Source organism: Oryzias melastigma, linkage group LG22 (assembly GCF_002922805.2).
Source record: "Oryzias melastigma strain HK-1 linkage group LG22, ASM292280v2, whole genome shotgun sequence".
In the NCBI taxonomy this organism is placed as follows: domain Eukaryota; kingdom Metazoa; phylum Chordata; class Actinopteri; order Beloniformes; family Adrianichthyidae; genus Oryzias; species Oryzias melastigma.
This window is the reverse complement of record NC_050533.1, coordinates 6,613,975-6,622,687: the sequence shown is the minus strand read 5'-3', so window position 1 is coordinate 6,622,687 and position 8,713 is coordinate 6,613,975.

Here is an 8,713-nt window from a genome sequence, read left to right as displayed (position 1 = left end):
AAAAAAAAAAAAAAAAAAAACTGTAGTTTTCTGGGGTATAGTTTCTGCAGGAGTTTATCAGAAATTTGCCTCTGAGTTGTGAGTGGAACTGTTAGTGCAGAGTAAGCATGTAAACAGATGGATGACACGCCCTCTCACCAGCTTGAAGCCCCCAACAACCCAAAAAAGTATCAAACTCGCAAAAGCAAAAATTAAACTCACATTTATTAAAACTAACTCAGGCTACAAGAAAACTCTAATTTTGCAGAACAATTAGATTCAATATATTACTTGGATATTTTTTCCTATCTTTACTTTTGGTTGTGACAAGCACAATTTTAAAAGGCATTTAAATAGCTTAAAGCAATTAGCATGCCCGTAGGTATCTGGACATAGCAAGTAGCATATATCTTGCAAATTCTTAAAACCAGAAATCAAACCACATTTCTTGAAATAAAATTGCAAATATGCATAACTCCCAAATATCTTTACTTGTTTTTTACATTACATTTAATTCAAAATCGTCAATGCCGTTTGAATTGTCTGCTGAGGCGGGTGCAGCGACTATGTTTACAAGCGTGCTATATTTAAACGGGTAACATTAAAATGCACGACCAAAGTACGACTTTACATTGTAAATGTAAAGTAGACCGTATTTATTTTGTATCACTGCGTTGTAGTGTAGTACGACCCGTTGTTTTGTGTGAGGTTCACACCCTCTCGGAAACGTGCGAAGGCCCAAATTGCTAGCATGCTAACAAGCGCCACTTAAAATTACGTTTTAAAGGGAAAATACACATTTGACCAAAATCTGGTAAAAGAGAGCAACGTCACGAGGGCCTTTGTAACTGAACGACAACATAAACTATGTATTTTATGTTAAAATAAGTTGTATAAGTGTAACTTGGCAGCTAGCACGTGCAAAGCACCGCGTGCCTATTTTTGCGAGCGTCCTGTTGATGCGATTCCAGCCCAACATCTAAACCCAAGCGCCCTGCTAGCAGGCCGCGCAGGCTAACATTAGCCGCGGCTACATTAATGCTTCACAGGCCACAAGAGCGGCTTTGCGCTAGTTAGCATTTTCACTCATTTATACTTTACTCCATGCCGTTACGGTACTTTGTGAAACGCTTACTAAAATATAATCTTACCAGCTTTTTGTGCTTTTTTTTTTGTTTTGTTTTGTCTCCTCGCCTCCTTTTTTTGTCTTCTTCTTAACGACGTTGACTTCCCTCCAAGTCGGTCACGCAGGGAAAAAAATTAGAAGGAGGGCGTGATGACGTCACAATCAAAGACGCAACCAATATGAAACTAAACGATTTCTTAACACTGATAACTTGAAAGAAAGACACAAGAACTTGGTTTGATTCGATATCTATGGGAGAGTATTTATTCAAGCGTATTGCTTATAATAATAAAAATAGAATAAAAAAGTGGCTAATCATCGCATCGTTCGTCCATAGTAGGCTAAATTTATGTTTATGTGCGAAAACTGCTATATATATATATATATATATATATATATATATATATATATATATATATATATATATATATATATATATATATATATATACACACAATTTAATTGGGGATGAGGGTATAAGGAAACTACAAGAGAAAGGGCGTTTCTTTGACAATTGTGGTTCTATTTCTTCATGTGGTAACCCACCGGTTTGTAAGCAGGTAGAGGCCAGAGCACAGCAGGGACAGAAATGACCAGAAGAGGGCGACAGAGACCAGTCAAACCAGGACTAAATTTCCTGTATATTCAAATTCAAATGTTATTTTTCACACATATATACATACATAGTATAATATGTGATAAAATGTATTGCACGACTGTCCAACAGCATGAGGATAAAGTTAAAAATTACCTGACATTAATTTACGATTCATTTAAAATATAGAAGTTAAAGAAAAGTCTAGCTGCTTAAAGTTCACAAGTCCACAAAGTTTAAAGATGATAAGAAATATTGTTTGCAATGATTTTTTTCAGGGTTCTTTACAGATGAAATTCGAGATTTTAAAAGGCTGCAGGAATAACATTCATTTATATAAAACCATGGCTTTTTTTGTGTTTTCTTTGAAAAATTTAACAACTTTTTTTCTATCAACAGAAGAAACTTAAAAAAAATAGAAATTAAATCAACTGGGAAACAATTTTTAGCAAATTAAATAAAGAGTCTAGACTCCAAATAGTTAAATTTGTATGATTTTAAGAATAAAATATGAATTACTATTATTCTTCTCAAACCAATTCTCTTAAAATTTTCTAATGAAAAATACTAGATCTGTACTACACAGGACACAAGAGGTCAATCTTAGTACCACATTATGGAGATTTTTGTTGGATTGTGATATTAGCCTATGTTTAGAGAGGAGCTACGGCGGCCATCTTCTGCGGCCTTGAGGGTATTATGAACAGGAAAAACCTGAAATGTCTAGTTCCTCTGAAAAGGCATTGCTTTAGGCTTGGCATAGTTCTTTTTTTCTTCTTTTTGTTCATGCGTAAACATTTTGAGGCATCCCGCCAAGTATTTTATAACTTTAATTTATCAAATGCTCCGCAAGATTTTTAGATACATTTTTTCTGTCACATTTTGAGAATCTAAAATATTCAATGTTATTGTTACATTTCAAAGTTGGATGTTTTGGTTTTGCCCATTTTCCCATTATAATTTACAAAAAAATAAAAAACAAAAAAAGTCAAACTAATAAATTCCTATGATGTATTACACAGTTTAATAAAATCTTTATGTGTATAGGTTGTAGTGTAGCCACATTTGTTCATGCATGATTACATTTCATTTCAAACTCCTATGTTCTCATGCTCATACTCCACAAATGCAGTGGATCATTTTGGCATCTGGTCTATTTTGCTATCAGGCAATCCATGTCAATTCTGGCAGGAAGTCAAATCACAAAAAATCTGTTTTATTTTAATGAGATGTGTGTTCAGAAACAATATTAGAAATAGATACGACGGTATGTTGTGTAAAAGTAATCCGAAAGAGAACAGCAACTGTAAAGTTTAGCTGGTGTGAGGATGACTAATGATAAGGAAGATGAAGACCATGATGGAGCAGAGGACCAAGTTGTGGAAGTTGATATAGGAAGAGTGCGGTGTAGCTTTAAAGGGGCCCTACAACTAAATGCATTTTACTGTTTATTCCTCACTATAAATAACCCCAAAGCTGCATTTTGACCTGTTCATGCATTTAATAGTAATCCTAACTAAAGACATTGGGGAGACTGGGAGGAAACCTTGATGTTTCCTCTGGAAGGACAAAAGAAGATGAGTAGAATTGGTGGTGGATTAGAAACATTCCAGAGTGTTAAGAGTAAAAGGTCAGCCAAGAAAAGGTGAGAAAACAGAAAAGAACAAAAAAAGACCAAACAAAGATGAAGGATTTGAATGACTGGTTTGACATAAGAGAGGGAGAGGCAGGTCTATAGACTACATATGCCCTCAGACAGAGAAACAGACAGCAGAACATGCAGCAGATCACCGACAGATATGGAAATTTGATGACAGGAAAAGTGAGATGGAAAATCCTCCTCTATCCTCCTTTGCTTGTGGTACAGAAGCCTTACTCCCGGTATAACATAAGTACTCTGATGATATAGTGATCGTGGACACCACAAGTACTATTGGACTGTTGCAGAGCGAACTGGACACTTTCTCACTTTGGTGCAGGAACAACTGCTTGGACTTGAATATAACAAAAACCAAATAAATGGTCCTTCTTTATGACCACGGTTCTTCCACCTCTCCCACACTCTGGTGACATGGAGGTGATTCTACAATCATTAATGAAGAGGCAATAGAGAAGGTTCACTCATACAAATAACTCAACTCATTACTGAAAACATATTCTCCTCTTTTTCTCCGTGAACTTTGCAAATCAGTAATCTTATTGGAGTCACTCTCCTCCATGTTCGATAACAGTCTTTGGGAAAGGAGCACAGATATCCACAGGTGGCTCACACACTCTTCAGACACATCTCTTACTATCATGTTGAAGGTTTTGGTTCCTCTCATTCGAAACTAAGAGAGCCACAACCCATTTCATTCCCACTTCAATTCGCCTTAGAAACAGCTAATAAAATTGACTGGTGGTCTATTATAGATTTTATTGATCTTATTTCTATTTTGTGAAGCTTTGGCGTGATTTCAATTTGAAGGTTTACTTCCTCTCAGCCATGCAGGGTGTTCATAGTCACTCTTCGCGTCATCAATTAGTATGCTGGGAGCCAGCAGCTGAAGTTCTCACTGTCTTCACAGCAAATCACAATCAAACTTCTGCCTTTAAATTCAGTAAAGTTTGTTTCTTCTGCAGTCTAGACATTGCCCACCTTCACCCCTGTGATGGCAGCATACTCTGCCACACCCACAACAAAATGGTGGTAACCTCAATACACTTCACACTTCATTTCATTTCACATATTTGATACATTTAAAATTCATTTGTAAATCAACACAAACATTTCTTTGAATTAAAATATATATTTATTTCATGTTTATTTGTAGAAACAGATATTTTGATTTCATCATCTTGGGTTCTTTGATTAATTTCACCTGTTTTGAGTTACCAGTGCCGTGTATGCTGGTTGCTGCGGGTGTGGCTGGGGTTCTGCTCCTGGAGCTGTGCTGTTGGGCCAAAGGAGGAAATGCCGCCATCACAGCCTTTAAATGCTGCAGCAGGGCAATTGGCAGGCGCCACCTCCAGAAGTCTCCAGGGGGGAAACATGGACTCATTTAAAGTTTATTTACTTTGATTCTGTAAAGAGTTGCTGTTAATTTGTTTATCCTTTTTGTGTACTTTTCTTTTGCTTGCTTTTTCTTCTGAAAGACCAGTATTTTTGTGTTTAGTATTTTGTGTTGTCTTTGTTAAATGTTTAGTTCCCCCGTGTTTGTCAAGTGGTTTGATCGCCCACTATATATGTTCCCCTGTTGTGTTTTAGGGTAGGTCAGTTCATTTCTGTTACTTGGTCTGTTCAGTTGGTTAAAGTTAAGTTCAAGTTTATTGCCTGAGTTAATTCTGTTTTGTTGATCTCTTTTAAGGGCCCAGTTTGTAAATTAACTACTTTTTTTGAGAAAATTAAACTTTTCATTTTTGGATGAATCTTCTGTTGTCCTCATTGGCCGCTCGATCCCTCACAACCCCATTCTGGCTCTTCGATTGGCGCTGTCCTGCCTGACCACCATCAGCGTCTGGGCTCTGCGTCTCTTCACCTGGTCCAGGTGTTCCACCGGCCTTCCTCCACCTCGTTCTCCTCCCAACTCGTCTGCAAATTAAGTTCCTGATGAATAAATAAAGTTATTTGAATTTGAATTGAATTTCATTGCACATGAAGGGTCTTTGATCTAGAGCCTGTCCCAAACACTGTTGGGCAAAGGCGTACTGCATCCTGGACTGTTCACCAGTTAATTGGAGCCCCACACTTATATTCACACCTAAGGGAGAATCCAGTGACTAATCAACCTTTGAAGCATCTGTTTAAACTGTGAAAGGAAGCTGGAATACCTGGGGAAAACCCACATGCATGAGGAGAACATGCAAACTCAACACAGAAAAAGGAACCAGGAGCTACAGGCCACAACTCAAGATAACATTTGACTAACTAAAAATAATTAGTAGAGGCTAGTTTTATATTAGAGAATTAGAAACGTAAACTTCTACACCTGGACACAAACTTCCCATGAAGTTAAGAATTTTTCCGATCAAGGAAGTGCTGCAATTTTCCAGTTACTAAAGCAAACTCTGACAGTTTGCATAAAAACAAGAACTTCTTTGTTTCCTTCAAGATCTGTGACAGAAAAGAAACCAAGACAGGGACAATTTAACTGCATCCCTCTGTAACAACACAAAACTGTAGGAAATGTTATCAAAGTATTGTTCTTGTACGGGTGTGAGTTAATGCACAAACTCCAGTGCAAACACGTTATCTGATCTTGACTTAACGTTTGTCATATGCAACAATAAAGTGAAGTGGTTTGGCAGGATTTATAGTAAATCTACGTACTTTACCTTTTAGTGTGAACCAGCCAAGGAAACAAAACATTGTAGGTCTGCTGGACGTGTTAGAAAAAGTCAACAAAAAAAAGTTTTCTTAACTTCAGTGGAGGTACGTGATGTGTGATTCTCTGAGAAAATGTCATGTTAAGGTCACAAACATGGAAGACTTTAAAACAAAGTCGCAGTGACAGTCACATTTTTGTTTGATAGTTACAAACATAATTTCATGTCCCTAATGCTGAGATAAATACATGTAAAGTGAAATACAGTGGAGTCACAGATTCTACTCAGTGGCTGTAGTGTAAAGATTCTTAACATTGTATCATTTCTCTCATGATGAAAGACAATAGAAACATTTTGTAGATCCTTCATTTGCAGCCTTTAAACGTAGGTAAAGGTATTTTTGACTATTCTTCTTTACAAAACATCTCCAGTTCAGTCAAGTTTGATGGTGCCCGAGGATAGAAAGATCGTGGTCTGGGGACGTTCTAGACATTCCAGAACGGTGTTGTTGTTCCTCTGCATGAATACTTTAGTAAACTTTGAGCAGTTTTCAGGATTGCTTTCTTGTTAAAGTATCCATCCCCACCACAACTTCAGCTTCGTCACTGATTCTGTGACATTGTTTGCAAGAATCTGCTGATACTGACTGGAATCCATTCAACTTTAACCGTGATGTTGAACAATCTTTGTTTACAGGTCATTTAATGATTGTTTTAAGGTTCCCATGTTGTGACTCTTCAGAGAAGATGTAGTTAGGAGAACAACCTATAACTGACCCCCTTAAATACCATTTCTTATGATCGGCTTCACTTGTTTGTAGGTCAAGGGTCAATGAGTTTACCAAACAAATTTTGTGTCACAATAATTAGAAAATCAATGAAACAACAAGGGTGCCTCTTGGCTGACACTCTTTTAAAATGTTCCAATCTAAGGTAAGTTTTGCAAAGATAAAGTTCGTATTTACTTCATGAATACTTGTCTCACTACCCTAAAGCACTAGAGTACTTATGCTGAATATTTTTAAAGATATTTAATGATTTGGGTTTGTCGACTGCAGGCTACAAAGAAAATGAAAGAGAGAGTTTTCCCTTGGATGTTTAGTGCACGTTGATGAACCAAGTAAGTTTCTGTTTCTTTATGTTTTTCTTTGAGCTGTTTTGTTCTGTTTGGTTAGTAATGCGTGGCTAAATGGAGCGCCCGTGGGCGTGCATGAGGGCACATACGAGTTCTGCATCTTTTTATGTAATTTAACTTAACAATTTAGTTTGTATTTTTATTTATTAACAAGTGTGGTGCCTAGGTAGGTTCCCCTGCCAGAATGTGTATCCCCACCCTCCTTTATTTGTTTTTTTATTACTAATATTTTGTCCCAAAAAGGTAAAAGGAAGATGGATAATCACAACAGACTTTATTCTGGGGCTTTTAGAATTTTATTGTCATATTTGCATTTTTCCCTACATATTCTATGTAAAACAAAAGTTTTTTGTGTTAAACAAGAAAAAAAAACTATCTTTGTTTGACCTATTTAGGATAAAAACTTGATTTATGAAAGTGACTTAATTATGGAAACATTTAACAATGCACAATTATTAAATATTTGCTCTTTCTTCTGCAAATTCTTTGGAGGCACAGATTCTTGCTGAATCAACAGCGGCTTCAGAATCTGTGTCTCCTCTTGTTTTATGTAGAACATGTGGTTAAAAAAAAATCAAACACAACAGTAAACTCACAAAAGCCCCAGAAATAAAGTCTGTCATGATCATCCACCATCTTTCTACGTTTTTTGGGGAAAAAATACGAGTGTTACAAAACTATGTGGCACTCCCTGGTTGATAGTGATGTCAGTCACCAGTCACCTAAAAGCCTAAACCCTCCCCGACACACTGAATAGATCAAAATGCTGCTTTTTCTAAATGTATTTTAATTTTTTAAACTAGGTGATGGAATCAGTGCAGTGAGTGGACAGATGATTGGAGAATATAAATAATACTGGAGATGAGAACAGGTGTTTTTTTTATTTGTTCATACTTTAGATGCTGCTTGTTTAAGCCAAACACCACCTCAGACAAAGAAAATAATGTGGTACCTGGATTTATTTACACGTGGACGGATCAGATTGGAGCAGAGTTTGATGTTTGCTAATTGTAGTTTAAGCTTTTTCCTACAGCATTTTTTCATCTTCAACTGATCTACAACAATTTGATTGGAGAAATTCTCAGAAATGCAATTTAAGCTTTATTTTCTTAACACGTCTTTCATCATGAGAAAAATCCCACGGGGACATGTTGAAAACAACGAAACCCCATCTTTCATCGGAGTGCATGTCTAAAGACCGGCCCAACTCTTTTCTTAAAATAACACCAGAGGAAAAACAAAACTCTACTGTTGCAGTGAAACTTCTAGATGTTGCAACCGAGAGAAATCCCCATTCACTATGCTTGGCAGAACTATATATATATATATATATATATATGTCTGTATAATTGGGCCGGCTGAGGCCCTACTCTGTAGAGTGGGCTGGATGGGCGCTGCGGCGATGGCCCTTATGGTCAGACTGGGTCTTGGATTAGATGGATCCCCAGACTGTTTTCTTAGAGCCAGACTGTTTCCAGCTGCAGTACTTTAATCTTTAATCTTTAGTCTTTAATCATTTTTTTTCTTCCAAATATTATATTGAGGGAGGAAGGAACTGGGGAAGGGAGGGGTAC